This window comes from Halichoeres trimaculatus, unplaced genomic scaffold (assembly GCF_033239565.1).
Source record: "Halichoeres trimaculatus isolate MK-OKI-2021-1 unplaced genomic scaffold, fHalTri1.1 fHalTri1_scaffold_1, whole genome shotgun sequence".
NCBI classification, from domain to species: domain Eukaryota; kingdom Metazoa; phylum Chordata; class Actinopteri; order Labriformes; family Labridae; genus Halichoeres; species Halichoeres trimaculatus.
The window spans coordinates 16,227,842-16,250,560 of NW_027437179.1; the positions used below are offsets into that span (position 1 = coordinate 16,227,842).

Below are 22,719 nucleotides of genomic sequence, written 5' to 3' on the forward strand. Positions count from 1 at the left end.
GTGACATTGTCTGCTCCAACGTATCTATAGGATAACGTGACAACAAATAAACACTGTCAGTTTATAAGTAGTTCAGTAGCTGTTTTAGCACAGCTGGCAGTCCAGTGCTCTAAGACATATCCGTGATGTGTAACATTAGTAAATCCTGGTTAGCTATGTCCTACCAGTCACCTAGCAAGCAGAGCTAACGTAACCTCACTCTTCATTTTATTGATAGACTCTCCAGTTTGAACAGACCACTGCAGAATAACTGCTGACTGTGGGTTGGAATGGACATTATCACCAACAGTTTAGCTCCTGTGTTAGCTTTTAGCTCAGGCTGTACCACTCTCCTGTTTATCTTTCTTCTGCTCTTCTGTCCTTTTTCTGTCTGACAGTTAGGCTCCTGTGTCCACCATCACTACAAAATGAATCACAGAGTTTTATCTCTTCTCACTACTAAACTTCGTCAGCCGGCGTGGTGTTGTCATAGAGACCTAGACGTGCCGTGAATTAATCTGGTCCTGGTCGACCGGATTAAACTGGAAGCTAAGAAGTAGCAATTTAAAATAACCTGTAACCAGCAGTATTGGTGCTGATAATCTCATTTTAAAGTCTGGATAACTGTCAGACATATATCTAGAAGGTAGACTTTTTCAAGATCAGTTTCAAAATCCTCACAGCCCCTTTGAGGCAATGTGAAAAAAACATTTAAGGTCCACCCTGATTCTAAACACTGGAACCCCTCAGGGGTGTGTCCTCAGCCCCCTCCTCTTCTCACACTTCACCCATGACTGCTTCCCTATCCATCCCTGGAACACCATCATAAAATTTGCTGACAACACCGCCGTAGTAGGCTGATAATGAACATCATAGAGAGCCAACGGGGAGGAGGTGCAGCACCTAATGGAACAGTGCTGGAACAATAACCTGGACCCCATCATCACAAAAACTAAGGAAATAATCAGAGATGTTAAAATAGCTAAGAGCACAGAGCAATCGACCCTCTTCATTCAGGGAGAGGAGGTGAAGAGAGTCGAGTGTTTCAAGTTTCTTGGGGTTCACATCTCTGATGACCTCACCTGGTCTGCTCACACCTCCCACCAGGTGGGCAGGCTCAGCAGAGACTGTACTTCCTTCCTCCCTCCACCTTAGCGACATTTATGCTAGCAGACTGTACACAAGATGCCAACCGCATCGTCACACACCCCACACACCCTGGTCACAAATTGTTTTCTCCTCTGGAAAAAGATACCAGACAATCAGATCAAACACAAACAGACAGAAAAACAGCTTTTTTCCTCAAGCTGTACAGACAGCGCTCCCCCCACTCAGATAAAGATCCCATAACCCCTGGTTTGTGCAATTCAAATTTATAAGTGCAATATTTTTCTAACTTGTTTGCTATTTTTTTATTCTTCTTGCCTGATGTAACATTTCTTACTTTGCATGTTTTGTTATTTCATTTTATCATTATTGTCCTTTTGTAACTGCTGCTATTCTCTGAAGAGATGTCAAACTGCCTTTCACTGTTTACAACAATGACAATAAAGAGATATTCTGCTGTTTCAGAAATGTACCTAACCAAGACAACAAAAATAAAACTGAACCTAACCAAAGAATTTTCTACACGGCATCATTCTGGACACACACACACACACACACTACAGGTTGATAACTCACAATTAAACTGCTGTCTGGGAAATTCCCATAAAGACTGAAATTGGGCAGACAAAGGACGACCAGCCAAGATATGAAGACTCGATATGTGAGATCTACAAAGAGAAGCATCAGCACTTTAGAAACCATGGGAAGGGTCTGGACCCAGGAGAATACCCTTTTTCCTTTTTTGGGTTTCTGCTTCATTGTTGGTGTTCAACCTTTGCATGACAGTGCTGAGGCAGGAGCATAAATAAGAATGAGTGATTCCTGCTCTGATAGCACAGAAAGACAGTGATGTTGTCTGAGATCTTGTCTGTAGCCAGGAGTGCATTTTTACAAATGAATTTGTTCCTTTCCTACACTGTGAGCTCGGCTGATAAAAAACATCCCCTGTCAGCTGGCTTTGTGATGAAGGAAGGACCCAGGTGTTTATAAGACAGACCCCCTCACTACATTCTTTTCCCTCCTGTGCTTCTCTATCTTTCATGCCATCATTCTCTTAGTTTTGGGCGGGGTGGTGTAAGGTCTGCTTCCCTCCGACAACACCATTCCCAGCACCCTGCCTTCCCAGCATCCTGTGATTCCCTGGCTGAAACTGTGTGTGCATGAGCGTGCCAGTGGCTCCTGTGCATTGGGACCGCACTGTATCACCATGGCTACATGAAGAAGAGAAACAGACAGATAAAGAACAGAAGGAAATGAATTAAAAATAAAGAAGTTAATCTTGGCACTCATGGGCAAAAGATTGAGAGAAGTGGGGTTGAGAAAAGTCCTTCCACCTTGAAACAATTCTCCTAAAAATACTGCAGAGAGTGCTGCAGGAAGAATGGTTTAAGGCGTCCTCCATCCTCCCGCCATCCTCGTGCCTCTAATAGACTACATCTCTAAATAAATATGTCTCCAGTGTGTGTGTTTAAGTGCAAAGCCTAGACACAAGCAACACACAAACATCAGAGGATTAAACTTATGTCCAGAGGACGGCCTTCTTGGCGAATTACGAATGCAAATAGTTGAATGAGTCACAGTCTGCTGCTGTGCTCGCTGGTCGTTCCTTGAGTTTCCTGAATGCAGAAGGTTGTCACAATGCCAGGCGGGGATTAGCTGAACACCCCAACATACATATGGATCCACACTACACACATCAGCCAGTCATGTTTAATGTATCCTCCTCTTATTTATCTCACCCATCTTGTCACTATCAGATCAAATGCTCCCATTGAGGGTATGAATAGTTAATAAGTAATAAGTTATGAGCGACCATAGCTGTCCCATATCCTGAGGTGCTGTTATAATTCATTCATGAGTGTCCCACAACTCTGAATGATACAATTAAAAAGAATAGACGCTTCAGCCAAGTGTCCTTCATCACATATTTCTATTTTAATTGCTGAGCTTTTGGTCTGACATTTTTTATGCTAATAAAGTCTGTATTCATCTCAATGACTGAAAGATTTGCACTCCAGCAGTGAAAAGGACAAGTCTCCTTCACTGGAGTGCTACAGACTTGTTTTCCCACACAGATATGACGGCCAGCAGCAGACAGGAGATTTTAGACAATAACTCTGGAATGACATGAAAAAATACACATCCACAAAGGGAAACTGTTTGCTGGAGAGGTGGACACCTCTGTGGTGCTCTTGAGCAAGGCAAAGAATCCACATAATGCTTGTTTGAGTGCAGCCCCTTTGCTGTCTCTTCTCTCTTCTTCATGTCCACGGGAACTAGTTTGAGTGTGTGTATTTCTGTGGCATATTTAATAACAGTGAGAAAAAAATCTGCATTTCCTCTTGGAGATGAATAAAGTATGTCTTCGCTTTTTTATTGGCATTAAAGATTTTGGCTCCACTCCAGTGAGGTGTCCTGGTAACCTGATGGTGAACTTAGTATCTCAACTCCTAAACTAAAAGTGAAACTGTGAGACTGAAGATATACTGGTTAGTTAGTATATCAGTGACAATGTCTTTGACAAGCCATATTGTGTTTGAGACAGAAAATATTTTGTCTGACAGAAACATTTTTATCCAAGTACGACAGCCTTATTGACTTCCAATATGTTCTGTATTGTTCCTGATTAAGACAAAACAGTAAACTACAATGTTTTGACTGGTCTGTCCGCCAATCAGTGTCATGTTAACAGTTTCACACAGTGTATTTGTACAGAGAAATTAGAAAGCTACACACTACTAATCTCCATAAGGAGTCCGAGTTGTTTGGTGTTCAGCCAGCAGAGGGGGGAGTACGGTGGTTTGAAAGGATAAAATTCTTTATGTTATGGGTGCATCACTATTGAAAAAGGGGATTTGATGCTTAAAGGTCTCATATTTTGCTCCTTTCCTGCAGTTTAATATGGATCATTGATGTCTTCATGAAATGGTAGTTACATGTTCTGGTCCAAAAAGCCAATAACTCAAGCACAGCAGCATTGTTTCCAGGCTCTCATAGCCCCTCTGTTCAGAACGGTCTGATTTAGTGGGCGTGACCTTCATATGTAAATGAGCCACCGCTGATACCGCCCCGCTCTTCCGCGTCACTGAGAGCGGCGCCAAGAGCTCTGAGTGCACAATGTTTAGAAAACAGCGAAGCTCGTTTACCATAACATTACAGGCTAAAACAACAGGCTAACCGCAGCTAAAGTTAGCATCTTGAAGCTAACACAGAGGCAGGGGGGACACTGAGGAAAAGCTCTAACATCTGCTCCACAGCACACAGCATTTAAAATACTCACATTTTCAGGGTCCTAGGTTTGTTGGCGGATGGTTGGTAACGCGCCTGGATTCAGGACCAGTCTATTTGCTGGCCGTCTGTTGTACTGTCCAAAGTTGGAAAAGCAGTCAGCCATGAAGTGACTATCACACACATGCACAGTTTCACTGAGTGTAGCTGGCACATTTCCTTCATAAATGAACTCTAGCCACTAAGTCTTGTCTTCTTCAGAGATGGGAAGCTTGTGCATGGAACTATGTGGCTGTTTACAGTCAAAAACAGCCACACTCCTCTCTCCAGCAAAGGGGAGGGGGTTTTGGGGTATCTGCTCTGGTGGACCAATCAGGTCAGACTTGCTCCTGATTGGTCAAAAAAGGGAATCGCTGACATCAGCAAATCCCCAAAATCCAAACAGCTCGTTTTAGGTCAGGATTTTACATCCACAAGCACTACTAAGTACAGGTTTTAAGTACAGGTTTGTCATTAAATATCACATTTTGTGGACTGGGAGGAAAGCCAAAGACCCACAAATTTCACTAAAAGACTTAAAGTAATTTTTGCATAGTATGGGATCTTTAAGGCTGATTTGAAAAGTAGTTTCTTTTATTTTCTACTTATAATATTTTAAAAGGTGACATTTTACCAGCATTTTGCCTTGAAAAACAAATATTCCTTAGGAATTCCTCAAGGGAATACATCGAAAGCAGATTCCAGCTACTTCTGCTGTTTCACTCTCACCACCATCATCATCATCATCACTACAAAACCTATTTTTCAACTCTCTCTGCACCTCCCTCTATCCCTCTCTCTGACCCCAACACAGTCGAGGCAGATGGTTGTCTACCATGGGTCTGGTTCTGCTGAAGGTTTCTGCCTGTTAACAAAAGTCTGTTCTTGCCATTGTAACTTTTTAAATGCCATTAATGTTTTTGGAAAGCATCTTGAGCTAAAGTTTGTAGAGATTTTGGGCTGAATTAATAAAGATTGAAAGATCTTAATTACTTTCAGCTGTACATACCCTGAAGAACAACCAGTCTTTTGGCCACACATCTAAGAACAATCTTTACCCAACAGTTCATACAAACCAAACTTACAATACCTTCAACGTTCAACAACAACAACAACATTTATGTATTTAACACAAAAAGTTAAGAAAACATTGAGAATTAAAGAAGCACACACACACACACACACACACACACACACACACACACACACACACACACACACACACACACACACACACACACACACAAGGGCACAGCAGGCATTGCACAAGTTGAGCAACCGTTACCAAACCGTGGGATCCTCAGATCAAAGAGCGCCCCCCGTTGAGGTGTACAGTCCCAGGGAACACAAGCCGCTACAGGCCAAAGCAAGCAGCTCCACCTAATTAACTAAAACCCCTTTGACACTGCGATATTTGCATTACTAATGCACAGCACTCAGTGTAAAGTCTGAAGCACATATTAACTAAAAAAGGCTCATGGGCTTGTCTAACAAGGCACCCCAGTGTTTCCAGCACAAATGTATTTGTCATCAATTAAAACAATAAGAAATCAGCCACTCAGAGCAGTTCAATTACTTTCATGGAAAGGGGAATAAAATAGTTAATACGAAAATTCATATATTCAAGTGTTTTTCTGTACTTCTAAAGGATATATGCTCAAGGATCCACAGAGAAAAGACTTCATGTCTTGAAGTTCCATGTGGCCTCGATTGTTGCCTTCCAATCTCAGAGCTCTGCAAAGCAAAGGAAGAGTCTTTCATATAAATCAAGGGCCTTTGCACAGCTACGCAGATCAGTAACCGGTCATGTTTGGTGTCCTCAATAGTGAATTACTAGTTTGCACCTTCCATCTGTTTAGCGAGGCTGTCAGGTCTGTAAACAATCTGCTGGCGCTCAATCAGGAGGATGTCAGGGTGTGAGGAGGAGAGCTTCTGAAGAGCCCAGTGAAAAGGCTGACATCACATCCAAAGGTCACTGCTTCAGGGCATCTTTCTCATTTTGTGTTAACATGTTTATATCTTTAACAAGATTGATAAATGTTTGTAGAGAGTACAATGACGGAAAATTGTAGATTTTATGTCGTGGTGCTTCAGAGGGCTTGTTTATGGAATGAACTCGGGTTTTAGATTAGGCTCAATTTGTGTTGTAGCCATGATAGGATGGAAAAAAATGTCATTACACTCTCACAGCATATGGGCCACTCTCTGCCAAAAATAACACCTGCCATCTAAAGCAGAATGACACCTGTACACTGACTGTCACAACACAGCAGACTGCATCATGCTTCACCGCTCCGAAACTACGTGAGAGTGACTCTGTCCTTATCTCAGCCCTCCATCCTGACTGCCCTGAAACAGCCCTGTAAGCAGACTAGAGACAAGTTGGAGGATGAAATAGTGTCTCTTTCTCGCCTGTGAGGAGCGAAATGATGAATTGTGTAAAATGTTATTTGGCACCTCATATTAAAAAAGTCAGAGATTAAGCCGGCAACGCAAAGGCAGAAAAGAGCTGATGCAGGCAGAGCAGAGGAGGGCCCATTACAGAAACGCTCCTGTCTTTCTTTCTGTCCTGCTGTGTGACACCCCGCTTCTTAATGAGCTGTCTGAAGTCAAACAGGAGAAATACTACCACAATAAATTACCAGGCTCATCACTTCCTTTTTGCCTCCACTCAGATGCGGCTGAGTAATCTTTCTATCTGGCATCGCACCATCCAGAATGAGATTCTGTCAAATCTCATCCTACGATCCTCGGGTCCATTTGCATAACTACGTTGGATGTTTCCAGCCAAACTGGTGACATGTTTTTCTGCAGTTAATTAGATTTTTGAATTAGTTTTCCAAAAAGGAAAAAAAGGAAAGGAAAAAACAGGACGATTTCTTCTCTGCTTGGTCTTCTATTCCAATTTAGGAGTGACAAGATAAAATTGTGTACAGGGGTAATTGCTTGGAAGCATTGAAATTAAAGCAGCAGAAGAAGGTATTTTTGCAGTTCAGGAGCTAATACTCTATTCCAATTTGGTCTGTTTAGCATGCAGGCTGTGAACTGTTCCCTCTGACAGGGCAAACCTCATTAAGATAGAGCAAACTAATTCACTTGAGAATGAAAGCTATTTCTACATTTTTTCTGCTCAGAGATACAGAGACAAACTAAAATTGGGCCTCTGGGGTATACATACTTGAAGGTAGCGCTCTTTTCCTATCTCTTATCACAACACATTAGCTGTAGATTGAAGACGAGTGGGGAGAGGACACAAGCTTAAAGCTCACTTTGAACTGGCTCTAAAAGAAATAAGGCCTTTGTATCATAATTTCTCTTTGAACAAAACAGTGAAGAGCATCGACTTCTGAGCTGCACGGGATCATTTAACTCATGTGTCTATCCCTGCTGATAAAGGCCAGCTAACCTTTTATAGAGCAAAGGAGGAAGAGGACAGGGCAGAGGGTTGAGAGGAGGAAAGAAGGATGGAGGGAGAGGAAAGAAAGGAAATGGTTGGCTGGCCATTAACCAAGCACTCAGCATGGGATATGGCATTTACAGAGAGCAGCCAAATGCCATGGCAATTAATCAGGGTCTTGAATGCCAGCTGTATCAATACCCCTTGTACATGGTCATGGGTGCCCTTGTGCACACAAATTAACGCACACACACACCTGAAAACCCGTCTTTACCATTCTCCGTTTACAAACTGGGAACACAGGGTGAATAGAGTGCTGTGGCTTTTTACTAACCTTAATATTGCTTCTATGTCTCAAACTAGGACGCACACAGAGTGAAATGGAATGAATACATCACTTACACAATCACAGACTAAAGCCCGGGAGATGGCACACATTTTACTCTGCGGGGAGTTGCAAATTGCTTTTGAATAACCAAGGTCTAATTGACAGGAAAAGAATGTGTTGTCATTTTGCTAGCGCGAGTGTCATTAACACATTTTTCATTTTGTACATGCTCCAAGGCATTATTGTTTTGTTGGCCCCAATACCTTCTCGGTGCAGTGAATATGTTTTAAAATGATTGTGAGCAGAATGCTGTTAGCTACACAATGCTCCCTGAGGGAAGCAAAACACAAGAACAATTGGCTCATTAGAAGCAGAAACATTTTAAACCACAATATGGGTGGAACGCACTCGGAGGAGAGACAAAGTCAGCGAGTGAGACGCAGTTGGATGGAAAGGAGGGACACGAGGAGAGACAAAGGCAGAGGAGAAGAAACCTTGTCTTCATTACTCAGTGAGAGTGGAAATAAATTTATAATTCTCCTGCATCTATAGAGGCTGTAGTGGGATGTTACACACAAACAGATTACAGTAATCTGATTATAGTAATTAGTGCTACCTGCAGCAACACACTGGGTTCTTACAGCACATGGGCTGCAAAGGGAGAATCACATTCTGCTTGAAAAATGAACTTGTGAAATTCAACTAGGAGAGTTTATTTTCTTTAACAAGATCTCTGTGGATGATAACAGCTCATCCTTAAGCTTTACCATTTACAGCATGTGAATGGGCACGAACCCTGACCTTGACTCATAACACATCAAATGAGCAACATAGACTTATACCACACAATGAGATTTCAAAAACAGAAAGCACCTCTTCTATAACATATCAAAATTTCCCAGAGGCAGTGAAAACAAACTCAGTGCAGTCTGCACTTATACAGTTTATCCAGATTAGTGCTATTTCTTTTTAGACTGAATTTTGTAAGAAAAATAGGAAAGACATTGTGCTTTGCCCTAGTTTTGGCTGCAAATAAAGTCCCAATACTTTTAACTTCTGCTTGGATTCTATCCCTGAAAGTTTCATAATGCATCAACATACCCATGCCAATGCATCTGTGATTGAGTTATTTGAAGAAGGGACTTATTTGTGGCCCACAGCTCTTGTAAGCAGTGATAATATCTGCCCTACCTTGCTCTTTGGCGTCTTTTGCATCACAGCTGCTCTCTGGTCGAGGCTGAGATCTGCATCCCACGGTGCTGCATTTGTCACAGGATGTCTATAAAAAGAAAAACCAAGTATATTTCAGTGCGTCAATGACCTTACTATGGCGGTCAAACTGAAATACAGCTGTCACCTTGCAACTGGCAGAGTCATACCTGTGTGTGTGAATCCATATTTATGTACTTCATGTGTTGATAACCCCACGAATATTACTTGAGACCTCTTCTCATTAAGTGTTCTCTGTCAATGTTTGTCCTTGGTTTCCCATTTTCTATGGATGATTAACCAAATAAAAACAGTTTGAACATTTATGTGGTTTTTGAGAGTGGGCAGTCAGAAAGAGATAAAGAAAGGATCAGAGAAACAGCAAAGTAATTTTATGACATCCAGACAGTCTTGTTCTCCTGGGCAACAAAAGAAAAGAAAGAAAGTAGTTCAGGCTAAAACTGCTTTTTGTGTCTGTGATGTTTTGCATTAAAATGGAATGGAAACACGATAAGCTGACTATGACAGGTTTATCTTCAAACATCAAAAATCTAAAATCAAATTCAACCTGTAGGCCTGCAGAGGACTGACGATACTCAGAGCATGAAACAGCTTCGTTTAGTTCTAATTAGGTAGCTTTAACCAACAAAATGGCTAATTTAGACTTCTCTAAAGCTAGTTACGTTTCCACACACAGTCTTACTTATTTGTGACCTTACAGTGAATAAAACGAGAACTGGTCCAACAAGATCACAGTGGGATGTGAAATGTCCTGTTGGCTAACATGTGGCATCTGCTATCTTGCAACCGACTCTGTTTGACTCTCAACTTTTGACCCCATATCTATTAATCAGTATTAGTATCATAAGAATATCTACGGTTCACATCCACGGGATGGCGAGTCAACAACAACAAATAAACTCACCGGGCGGTTGAAAATGAAATCCTTCCTTTTCTGTGCTATCAACTCCTCAACCAGGCCGAGCATGGTTTCACAGTGACCTCTACTGGTTGTTGACGACGTCTACACAAATATTTTGATACAACTGCACCAATGAGTTTTGACTGATGAATGACTTTTTGTGACTTAAAACAAATAGTGGTCGTGTTTTCAAAGAAAGTGCATCCAAGTTTAAGATGGTAAGCGCATTAATATTTGAATTTGTGATGTGGCAATTAGTGTAGGCAGGGCGGTAGCTGACACACCTGCGTGGTTCGTGATGCGGTTGAGTTAATTGACTGCCACGCAGCACATTACGATATAACAGCATGCACCATTAAATTAATTTGAGGCCAAGCTTGCTCATTTAGGCGAATATAAATACATCTTGAAATTAATACGTTTTTAAATCCTTGCCTTGGGCCTCGACGCGTTATTATTATAGAGAGTTTTCACTGACATGACGGTTTGTGCAGTTACCCGGATGTACGGCCACATTGGCGGTACACGAACGTAAACACAGACTGGACAGAGAGAGAAGTGAGCGGTTAAATATGATTTTAAGATGTCTTATCCGCCAAAAAATGTGGGAGAACGCACGGAGCACACTGAAATCCACAGTGAAGGGCCCAGCCAGCAAGAAAAGGAGAAATATTTTTGAAAATTACGTCGAAGAAGCGGGAGAGACCCATACGAGGAGTTAGCATCTTTATCATCACCATCTACCCAAAGGTAAACACAAAGCTAACTACCATGTTTTTCTATTTAGGCTATATATGCACTATTCATTGCTGTGAATAACCTCTCAATCAAAGTTATAGTCTATCATAGTATATTAACTATAACAAGAGTGTGACTTTAAGATGCTACAGATGGAGAACATAACCTACCTGACAGGAAATGCTGCACAAACTAATGTTGAGAATAATGACAAACTATTGTCCTGGAAATCCCGATGGAGCTTAGCTAGCCACATAACTTTTGGATCTCCATTCCCCGGACAATTGTTTGCTCTCCTCACCTTGATCTGTGATAATTTTTGTTTGTCAAAAGAATATGAAATTTTTTTTTACCCCTGTCCGACTGATTATTGTAGCAAAAGACACTAAAGTAATTTACCATTCTGTGTGACAATAATTCTATACCTGCAAACTCAATCTGTTCTGTTGTGAGAGTGCCCCCAACATGGTCAAGCTCGAGTTGATTACATAACGTGAAAACACTGAATCAGATTTGGTTTCAAAGCATCAAGTACATGTATTTACAAATTAACGGAGCCTAAGTACATAGCTAACGAATTTATAGAATTAACTGTATGATACTGTGTTTCTTTTAAAAAATTATCATGAATATATTTTATCGCATGTACTTTATCAAATATACATATAAGAGAGAGAGGAAGAAACACTTTGAATCTTGAATGTACTTTCCTTTAACAGGAATTAGCATTCAGAGTTTACATTTTCATAAAATCCACCCACATCCAATTAGAGGAAATCCAAGGGTAGAATCCTAGGTATTCTCTTTGGAGCAGTTAAAATGCTTTTAATTTCATGGCATCGTCAAGTTGGCCCTGAAAACACAATTCTACATATTTCAGGGTCGAGCCTTCATCAAGAAGTCAACAGATGCATTAAAGAAATGAGTCCTTGTGCAAAATAGAGTGCCTTGGAGTTTTTTCTCAGATTTAAAGACAGCATGTATCCCTATCCAAAGAGCACCTCAAACTTGTTTCCTTTTGTGAGTCCAGGAGGTTGTTCTTCCTCTGTTTTATTTGATTTTACAACTCATTATTGACTGTGTTGTAGGGGTAGGCCAGGCCTATACCTCCATTTATACCTCCATTACAGTTTGATGAATACTATTAGTTGAGCATTTTCAGAACTTCCTGCCTATCTAGGGTCCACCTCATATTTGATACTCCACTAATCAACTACATGAGGTCACAATAATAAGGGTCTGTATTAGAAGGAAATGAGGTCCCACATCTAGAGCTCTGCAGAGAGAAAAAAAAAGTAACTTTCTTCGATTATGTAACCAACTTACCAAATTATCCTGTGGTAGTTTTTGACTTAATGTCTTAATTGATGATAATCTAACTAATGTGAAAGCCAGGACCTCCACTGTCACTGATTCTTCAACAAAAGAGTTACATGAATCAAAGATAATCATTCAGTGCCTCTCCAAGTACTGTCAAAGACACTCTTCTGTGTTAATTTAGGCAGCAAACGTAAATATTTTCAGCATTGTTTTCACTTACATGTCTGACACACAGGGGGGCGCCACCAGCCTACTATTATTTCCACTGCTATGGTCTAACAGGAGGGGGTGGCTCCAGCTTTTAGTTTCAGGTTGACCCATAAAATGTCATGAGGAAGTGTGCTGGACAACAAGAGAGCTCATTTTAGCACAATAACCAAGGTGCTGCATCTAATAATTTTATGTTTTATCTGTCATAAAAACGTTATCTTCAGTAACTATTCTTGTCATCCTGTACCCCTTTCAGTCTACAGGTTTTCAGTTATAAGTTATTTGTTTTATTTTGGCAAGGGTACTAAGGTAATGAAGTGTTTGTTACAGCTGAGCAGAGAGTCCATTACAACTGCAAACCAAAAATGAGACATGACACAGAGCGATGGAGGAATGCAAGGATCACATACACTGATCCAAGAGCCATGGGAGAGCAGGAGAGAGGGGGCAGTAATAACCTGTGGATCACTTCTCTCTGAGTCAACATCAAGGCTCTGAGTTTGTTTTTCATTATTTCCCAAAGGCACTGAGCTCCTGGAAGAGAGGCCTCAGTACACGGGAGTCCCATCCAAATTACAAGATCTCCCTCAGCATTCCTATTTTTAGTCAAAAAGGCTCCGTAACTGATAAGTTCACTCCCTGCAAGTGTGTGTGTGAGTGAACGTGTGTGAGTGTGTTTTCTTGAGGTGATGGTAGAGCCTTTGCAGGTGAAACAACAGATTACACCCAGGGAGAGGTGCCCATAATCTGTTTAAATACACCTCTGAGAATTGTTGTTATCATTACCAGTAGAGTTGTTATTTCAGGCATTACTGCGAGCCTGACAAGTATCTCCTGGGAATTGTTTGGTTTACTGTCACAGACAAGGTGAGATCATTCACAATAATAGCTGAATAAATAATGTAGCACCTTGTCATTTGAGAGTAAACGCATGAAGGGATTAGGCCAAGGAGGAGAGAAAGTGAAGAATAGGGGCAGAGAGAAAAGTTGAGTTAAAGGTTAAGAGCCACCTGCAGACAGCAACCACTGAGGATGTCATAACCCAGCCGTAAAAAAAGCTCTAAAAGCAGTTTGTAACAAACCAGTTTAACGCACTGGAGCAGTTTACAACTGAGGCTAAAACACAGTAAAGTGCTTTACACAGTCACTGAAACTGACACACATGCACAGACACTAGAGTTTGGAACAACAATCTAAAATGTACTTTGATAGTTCATGATTTTAATACACTTCCTCATTTATGAGCCGTGCCTGTTACTATTATCAAATTTACTGTTTCCCAAATGAAGCCTGTGTCTTGAATTTCAGTTCTTCGGATGTTAAAGGGGACACATCATGCTTGTTTCTCCTTTTCACTATGCCAGACTAGGATGCCTGTAAAGCATTTCTGCTCTCAGTACAAGTCATTTAGTTCCTTCATTGCCCCACAATAGCGTTCTCAATATCCTCATTTTAGGCCATTCTGAAGATCTCGTTGAAACGCTCCGTTTCCAGAATGACCTCCAGTAACCTCGCAACGTCACAGCTCTTGCGCTCTGATTGGTCAGTTCTATCAGAGGGGCGGAGGGGGTAGAGCCAGGGGGCGGTTTTTGCAGCATGGCAGTATTTACAAAATCGCCACATTGAATGGAGCAGATCGAGCAAGTTTGCTGTTTGCCAAAACTTCACCGTAAGGCATTGATAGCACTAATAAAATGGCAGAGTGTAGGATACGTCCTCTTGTATTGGACCCCGAGTCAGACCCGGACGGTTCTGCAGCTCAGGAGAAAGAAAATCCACCTCGACACAGATCATCTCAGGACGCTTCAGTGTGGTGAGTCAAACCGTTACTGTAACATATATAGTTTATACGTTTATACGCGGCTCTTGGTGGGTGTATCCCTCGGTGGTGGTTGTGTGACTAACTGACATCACAGAGGAGGAGCTGCTTTATCAGGTTACTCCAATAAAAAGAAAGGATCCTTGTGTCGTCATGAAGGTCGAAATCTTGCGGCCAAATGGCTATGACCTATTTTCAGAAGCATCAAATCTTGTTCTAGGATATCAGAAAAAATACAATATCTCATTTTTTGAAAATTCAGGGGGTGAAAGGTCTTGTTTTCAAATTTATCATATTATATGTAAGTATTAAATCAGGGATCAGCATATGTCCCCTTTAAGGATAAAAGTATTATAGATTCAGTGCAGATTTAGTACACTGACCAATGGTGCATAATGTGAGCCAGCGGTAAAGAAACCAAAAAAGGGTCATTTTCAACATTGTACACACTAAGGTATTCCATTCTGAGATGATTATCTTAGGTTTTAGTAGTCAGCCATGGCAGTCCTTAGTTTCCCCTGAAGTCACAAGTTATAATATAAAAAGACAGTGTAAAATGGTAAAAATTATCACTCAAAGTGCCAATGAAGCCATTCATTACTCCTTTTTAGAACCAATTTCAACCAAATGAAAGGTTTGATATGCATTATGAGATATGTTAATCTTATCCATACACCAATAATCAAAATCTGTTTACATCTCCAGCTATGTGGATTATCTGTTTTCTGTAGGCTGTATACAAATCAAGTGCTAGCACACATCTGTAGATGAGTGACACATCAGTATGCCAGCCAATTAGCAAATCCAATCAGATGTCGGCTCCCACATCCAGGCGTAATGTTAGAAGATTTACACCATGATTGAGATTGCACCAATCAGCTTTTTTGTAGTTATATAATCCTTTGACATAAAGAGGGATGGGTTTGTGTGTTTGGCTGTCCTCATTCAGGAGTAAATACATATTAAACGTCCTCTGTTTGGGTAAAGATTGTTTACGTTTTCTTCAACTTCATTAAAAAAAATGATCAAATATATAACTGAGACTGAAATAAAGCATAAAAAAATGTATAATTTATTGATTATTAGCATTTGTATAAGTAGGTCACCAAAGGTAATGGTTCCACCACAAAAAGTTGCTGGCTACTTGATATTTGCATTTTTTAATTTATTGCAGCACGTAACAACAGTCAACCTCTACGGCAGTGATGCAGCTGTGTGCTTGTTTTTGTTTTATCGTACCTTACTTCACAACCGGGCAGAGTTTATTCTGAGCTTCTGAATAACACACTGTCTCTGTGTTTGCTCAACTCTGTGAGTACACACAGCCAATGCCAGCCCCGGTGCACCACCACCACTAATGAGCCTCACCCAGTGGGGCGTTGGGTATACCTGTGTTGACAGTGGTGTTGTCCCAGTAAGCCTGATGATTCACATACAAGGTTGTGCCAATATGCAGGTTTCAACACACATCGACATTGCGAACACCAACCTTGTTGTGCAATGACAGGGCTCCAAAAACTTTCTACAGCTCTGCAAAGTCACAACTAGAAAAACTCTCTCCTCCTCTCTTGGATACACACATTTATTGCACCAGAGATGGCTCTCAGTGGGATGAAATCATGCGGCACTTACCATGGAAATAACTAAATCTAATCAGTCTAGTTTCATGTGAATTTCTAAGAAATAAGAAAAACTTCTGGCTGAGGATTGGGAAAAGTAGGTGCCCTGGAAATGTTTTGACTTGTTCTGCATTGTTTGGAGAAGTGAAAATTCCTGTATGATTCGCAGATATATGATGTGTTTACGTCTTTATAAAAACCAGTAGTTAGTATTCGGGACATCAGTTCAGAGATACTCAGAGACTTTACCTGTGTTGCTTTTGAAGAAAAACAGTGTCTTTGTGTGAACCTTTGTCTTAAAGACACTTAAGCTTCTTTCAGCACAGGTGAGAGCCCGACAGTTCGCACCTGTCCTCCATTGAGTTGAGGTCATCTCAGTCACTTGGGAATACTTGTTCTCTTTACCTTTCACTATAAAAACACCCCCGCTCTGTTGTATCTGGTGTCTTTTGTTTCATCCTGCCCTCAATATCTTTCCTGTGACGTGAACAGGGGTGGGAACCAGGCTGATGCAGGTAGTGGGAGGATGTGCAGGAGAGAAACCAGAGAAATGTGAGAGTGTTTGTTGTAATTGCTTCCAGATAAGACAAACAGCAGCCAGCAGCACCCAGATGTTTTCTTAAATTCTCAAGTACTTCTTTCTTGACTTCTTAAAAATGAATAAGACCTTGTTGTGGCCTTACATGGAAATTCATTCCATAAAAGGAGGGAGGGGGGCGCCGTCAGGCGACAGTCAGGCGAGCAGCCTCACAGGTTCAGGCCTTGTTGGAGGGGTATCGTGTGGCTGCCTTTTACGACCTGTTTAACACCACAGAGCTGAACACGGCCATTTATCCTGCAGTGTATGACACGGTGTGAATGTGATAGGGTGAACGAGGCAGTAAAAAAAACTTGTGTTCATTTCACGGAGAGGAAATCAGGCAACATGGAAAGAAAGAGGGGTCCCTGTTTGTCTGCGGTAAATTATACTGACGCCTACCGCCCTGCGTCCACAGACACAAGCTGTTTCTACTTTCCACTGTTTAAAGGGAGACGCAATTGTTTTGTGCTCGTGTGAAAACCCTGTGTTTCGGGAAAACCCTGATGCACGCTGTTTACTCGAGAAGAAATAACATTGTAACAAGTTTAATGTTTAAAACAGCCACTGTCAGGCACAAGAGATGATCTGCATTACAATTCATGTCTGATGTGGGGAGTGGAGGTTTCTCACTGCCCCTGTAGACTGTCCAAGTTACCAAAACATATTAATCTTATGGAGCTGAGAGCATCATCCATCACGCTGCTGCTGCGGTGGGAGATAACACAAATGTCTTTATTTACACAACAGGGGCTCCAAAGCTAATCAGTGCAGCAGTGTATGATTTATACATTAGAATGAAATAAGATCATCATTAGGGGCCAGTTGTTCAAAGGTAATCCAATCAGATTTTGGGTATTGGATTGGATTAAATCCTGAAAGTGGGTTGTTCAAGAGGGAAGTAGGGATTTCAAAATCAGATTAGATCACGTAATCCGATCCTAGTTTGAGTCTGGATCAAACCTTCAGTTTGTGTTGTTCAGAACTTTTCAGTCAGATTTGGATCACTTTAATCCAAAAAACTGGATTATCCTGATCCCAACAGGGGGTAGGATTTCAAGTTAGATTTCAGGAAAACTTTAAAATTGGTCAAATAATACAACATCTGTACAACTTAGTGTTGGTACTTCTTTTGTATTTTACACTTGACTTGTTGAACCTTTACAGTGATAAAGTAGATAAAGGTAACTTAGGCTACCTGAAGCCTTTTAGTTGGGTAAAGCAAAAACAAAGGGAAACTAAAGGAGCAGAAGCACAGACACTCCTGGCAGAAGAACAAATCAAGCTGACCAAACTGCAGCAAACCAGAGAAAAATCTCAGATCCTCCCTCTACAAGCAGAGCTTAAAAATGATGGACTCTCCTTCACAGTTGAAGAAGAACCCTTAACATTTTTTTATTTTGCTACCTATTGAACATTTAGCCTCTTTTTTTAAACATTTCAGACAGTTTCAAGATATCTACTTCATATTTTTTTAAGTATATTTCTTCATTTGTTGTGGCTCAGATTAGGGATGGGAATCGAAAACCGGTTCCTGTTGAGTATCGATAAGAAATGTTTCAATCCTTAGACATCGTTAGTCTTTGTGCTTAACGATTCCCTTGTCAATTCTTTACATTGTGCCGGAGCCACCGGGCCTTACGACGACTAGTCTGCTGCAGCTAGCTTAGCTTAGCAATTAGATAACATTTCCCAAGAAAATTCAGATTCAGGATTTTCAGCTTGAAGTTTTCCTGACAAACTGACTTCACAAAGAAATGTACATTACTCTCTCTCAGGAGATTCATATTCAGTACATTCAAAATGGTATAAATCACCTTATTTACCTAAATAACAACAAAGCGCAAGCTTGATGCTAACGTATATGGGAAACTGCATTGACATGCTAGCAGTTGGCATACATCAGTATAACTTCGGCTTCAGAATAGAATTCCAACTTTCATCACAGAAACATATCACGCCAACTCTTTGTAAAAAATACTTGGAATTTCAAATGTCAGAAGCTAACAGGCTAATGAAAGGCTCATGGCTGACTTCATTACTACAGAAAGGTTCCAAACAACTTAAACCATTGCTATAACCACTTTGAGACACTAGATGGCCTACCTGAATTATTCATATATTACAATACAGTACATCAATGTCACATTGTGTGCAATTTTTTAGCTGTTTTTGTATAATTATGCCCAGAAATATCCAGACTCAGGGACCAATTACACTTAATTCACTTACAGTATGAACTCAAGTAAATGTTGACACAGAAAACCGGTAAAGCTACTTTTTGTACCAAGAAAATTCACAACAGGAATTGATAAGGGGATAAATAAAGAATTAGATCAATCAGCAGAATCGATAAGGGCATGGGTATTGACAAAATCTTATCAATTCCCATCCCTAGCTCAGATGAGGGGTCAGAAAAGAAATCAAAAGTAAAAGTGGATTTTTACGTTTTTTTTTTTTTTTTTTTTTTCTCAAAATAAAAAGAAAGCTACAATGACCCCATGTTGGCTCCTCTACCTGTTGTTCAATACAGAGCTGGTACCCCACATTATGATATGTTGTCACATTTAGAGCACTGGTAATCCAGATTTGGTAATCTTGAAAACTGTGTATCTGGATCAGAGTGATCCAATCCAATGTTGCTTTGAAAAACTGATGTAAAACTGAGACGTATTACCTGATCCTGGATAGCATGAAATGGGATTTCCAAATCCAGATCATTTTGATCCAGATTAAGTTCTTTGAACAACTGGCCCAAGATGCTTTGAACTGAATGAGAGTTACAAGATGTGAATGGTATCAATGACTGACAAGGATATAAATCTGCTCTGCAAGGTCTGGAGTGAGAGCAACATTCATCCTGACAGAAAACACCAGGAGTCGACGTTACAACAAGGTTAAGTGTACGAGAGTTAGAGAGTTAGCATGTGAGGTATCACGTTGATCGCACTACTGTTTGTTATGTATGTCAGAGCCAATATGTTAGTCTGACCCCTCCTTGGCACAGGAGTCTGAACCTTGATTCTTTGAAAGATCACTGGAGGGTCCCCTGTGAACACTTAGGCCCCGGCTCTCAGAGGGAGAGGAATAACAATCTTTTCTCTGATATCTTCCACATGCGCTCTGTGACGTGTACCTGTTTTTTCTGACTGCTTCGTCCTTCTACAGATGTGTGGAGTGCTGGGTGAGAGGGAGACAGAAAGCTGAAGGAGAGAGGAAAAAGTGAGAGCTGATCTTAAATTTCAATTGAGCCCTGGCAGCTACGAAAACAGTGGATGAAGGTGGGCGGGGGGAAACAGCAGCTGAGGTGGAGAGAAAGAGGGATGGATGCATGTGGATGTGGAGGGAAGAAGAAGAAGAAGAAGGGAGGGAGGGAGGCGCTCGGCAGAGCCACTCAGTCTAGACTCCAGATGTGCAGGCAGCAGCAGTGTGGCTGTTTTGGCCCCCACCAGGCTGCTCTGGGAGTATCCCCAGCACATGTCCCCACGCCGCCTGTAAATCAGCCCAGCCAGGCCTCAGGCAGCACCGCAGCCGCAAAACCCCTCCGCCCGGACCCCCAAAACAGGCCGGCCAGCGACAGGCGGACGCCGATGAGCCCTCTGTGCCGTGTTAAGCCTGTAATAGTCTCCCTCACTGCTGACACGAGTCAGAAAGAGCTCAAAGCTTTAAAAGTTCCCTTCCCTCTCCACGTTCAACTCCTTCTGCATCTATTTTCATTGAATGTCTGCGTGTGTGTTGTGTCTTTGAAGACAGATGATGCCCATCAGCGTACAGCTGCCTATAGATCAGAGAGGAATGCAACGCTGTGCCATAAACTCAGCCGTCTCTCCTCATTTAGCTCCACCACAGCTCGTCTGCTGCTCTGCTCCCTAGTCTCACTGGCACCAAGGCATTCCTTCAATAGCACTCTGCCTCCCAAACTTCACATCCACTCCAGCATCCACAGCACATATTCACACAATTACAGATTCCTGCTGGATGGAAGTGTGTGTGTGAGTGTGTGTGTAATCCTTTCCCATCAGAACTCAACACATAATTAGATGTTGGACTGGGAGGCACAGCCCATATATAGTAAGCAATGCAGGCCACAAACATGCGCCTTCAGACCAGATTTCTTATTGTACTCCATCACACCAGAGTGAGCTATTTTAAACTGAGGGTGAAAGTTTTTCAGTGGGTCACCGGGCAGCATTTAACACACCCAAGTTGACACGAACAGAAGGTGCACAGGAGGAGGCCTGTGTGTGTGTGTGTGTGTGTGTGTGTGTGTGTGTGTGTGTGTGTGTGTGTGTGTGTGTGTGTGTGTCTGTGTGTGTGTGTGTGTGTGTGCCATTGTGCAAAGTGGTAAAGTCAACGCTTCGCTCAGCTGTTCAAACAGGTAGCGTGGAAACATTGGAGCTGTGTTTAAGTTGATCAAGCAGCAGACATCCTCTGAACAAACAGGTGAGTGCAGGGACAAAAATGTGAAGGCTGGAGTGTGTGTGTGTGTGTTTGTGTGTTTGTGTGTACACTCAGCCATGGCTGTGGCCCTGGGAAAAAGCGACTGCTTCCTCTTCTGTCCTCTGTGTGTGAACAGGTGAGCAAGCTGACATTTTTTTTTTCTAACTGACAGACACAAACGCAGTAACTGAAACACACAAATACATCTATTCACACTCTTCCCACGCACACACGCATACAAATCCAAACTGATCCTCCAAAACATACCTACACCTGCTGATGGTGGGATTCAAGTAGCTGCAGCGCTCACACAGCCTCCTCCTGCGTCCATATGTGAACTGTGTGTGTTTGTGTGCACTTTGTGGCTGTTCAAACAACCTGATTGGGTTGTTTTCTTGTTGTAAAGATATAGAGGGTGGTTTCCTTGCATCAAGGCCTGGACTCTGCACGGGGGCGCTGCAGGAAAAAACAGCTGAGAGTCTCTGGAATGCTCCTGGACGTACGAGGTTAAATGTGCTTTAACCTCTGCTCTGTGGGAGGGGAGCGCTGCTAAAACACAGCAGTGACCTCCAGCTGGACTGTCATCAGAAGCTTCAGTTAGACAATGAAGCTTGTTCGACTCAACATCAGAGCTGTAAGATTCTTTTATTAGTCAACTTTAATCTGTAACCATCTTTGGTAAGTTTTCAAATTGTAAAACAGTCATTTTCTGTCTGAACAACTTTGTAGAATGTAAAGGCTCATAGATAAAGATTTAACCCAGTGCAACTGATGAAACTACAAGTGCTATTACAATAAAATAACTGGCTGATGTGTTGATAATAATGATAGCTGAAAGTCAGATAGCCACAGCTCTGAGCAGCATGCAGCACTTATTTTTTTCCCCGGAATGTGACTTTTGAGAACATTCAGGAGAAAAAAAGCTTAAGTAACTCAAACAGTAAAACTAATCTTTCTACCCTGAACAGCTTTTATTTTTAGCTACCACAAGAGGGCTACCTACACCATCCAGATCCTCCAGGGGTCCACAACAGAGAGCAGTATATATGTCCATGTGTGCATTTGCGTGAGTGTCTGTTAGCATGCATGCATGAGCAATCCTGAGTGGCGAGCAGACAAGGCAGTCAGTCAGAGGCCTCTGGGCTCTCCCAGTTAATTAGTAGCAGGACTGTGGCACAAACAGGCCAGCAGCAGCAGCAGAGCGTCTGCCTGGCCAACAGTCATCATGTGAAACGGCTGAAGGGGAGAACGTCTCCCTGACGCTGCAGATAGAGCCATTCAAAGAGCTTATCAGAGGCTGTCTGGCCTCGTCTTATCTGATCTGACCCCAGCTCATACGCCTCCTGTTACACTGTGTTTCATCTGGTGCAGAGGGTGGACTTGGATCATCTGTGTGTGTGTGTGTGTAACTGCATTTGAAGGCCTGTGTGTGACTGTGTGCTGAAATCTGGTTATAATGTTAAATGCTTGGGTTGGATGTCAACCAGGCCAGTGTGAGGTCACCATCAGCTGTAACACGGTGAAATGAGGGGGTGTAGGGGTGGGGTTGTATATCAAATGGGCCATAGGTAATGTAGCTGTTATGAAGTGATCTGAAATCATTTAAGTGAACATTTGTGTGCTGATTTATGAAGTGATTTATGGGAAACTTACTCAGGCAAGCTCTGTGGCCCGGGCTGGGTATGTTCAAAAGTGTGTTTTTGTTTAAGTGTAATAGGACCACAGCTCAAACAGAACCAGAACCCTCTGCACGAAGTCTGTCGCTGATATGTGTGAAAGGTAATCAG

At 41.8% G+C, this 22,719-nt stretch overlaps 1 protein-coding gene across 3 annotated transcripts in view; it reads right to left on the minus strand.

Moving 5' to 3' along the window:
- The window catches only part of sulf2a (sulfatase 2a), a 56,391-nt gene extending 46,004 nt beyond the window's left edge, over window positions 1-10,387 (minus strand). For all 3 annotated transcript variants that reach the window (XM_074671901.1, XM_074671910.1, XM_074671882.1), the window contains exons 1-3: window positions 10,213-10,387; window positions 9,458-9,573; window positions 9,270-9,357 (exon numbers count right to left, since the gene is read on the minus strand). The gene's annotated coding sequence lies outside the window, so the exon portion shown is untranslated. The remainder of the gene's footprint in view (window positions 1-9,269; window positions 9,358-9,457; window positions 9,574-10,212) is intronic.
- Between the last annotated feature and the right edge of the window lie 12,332 nt (window positions 10,388-22,719).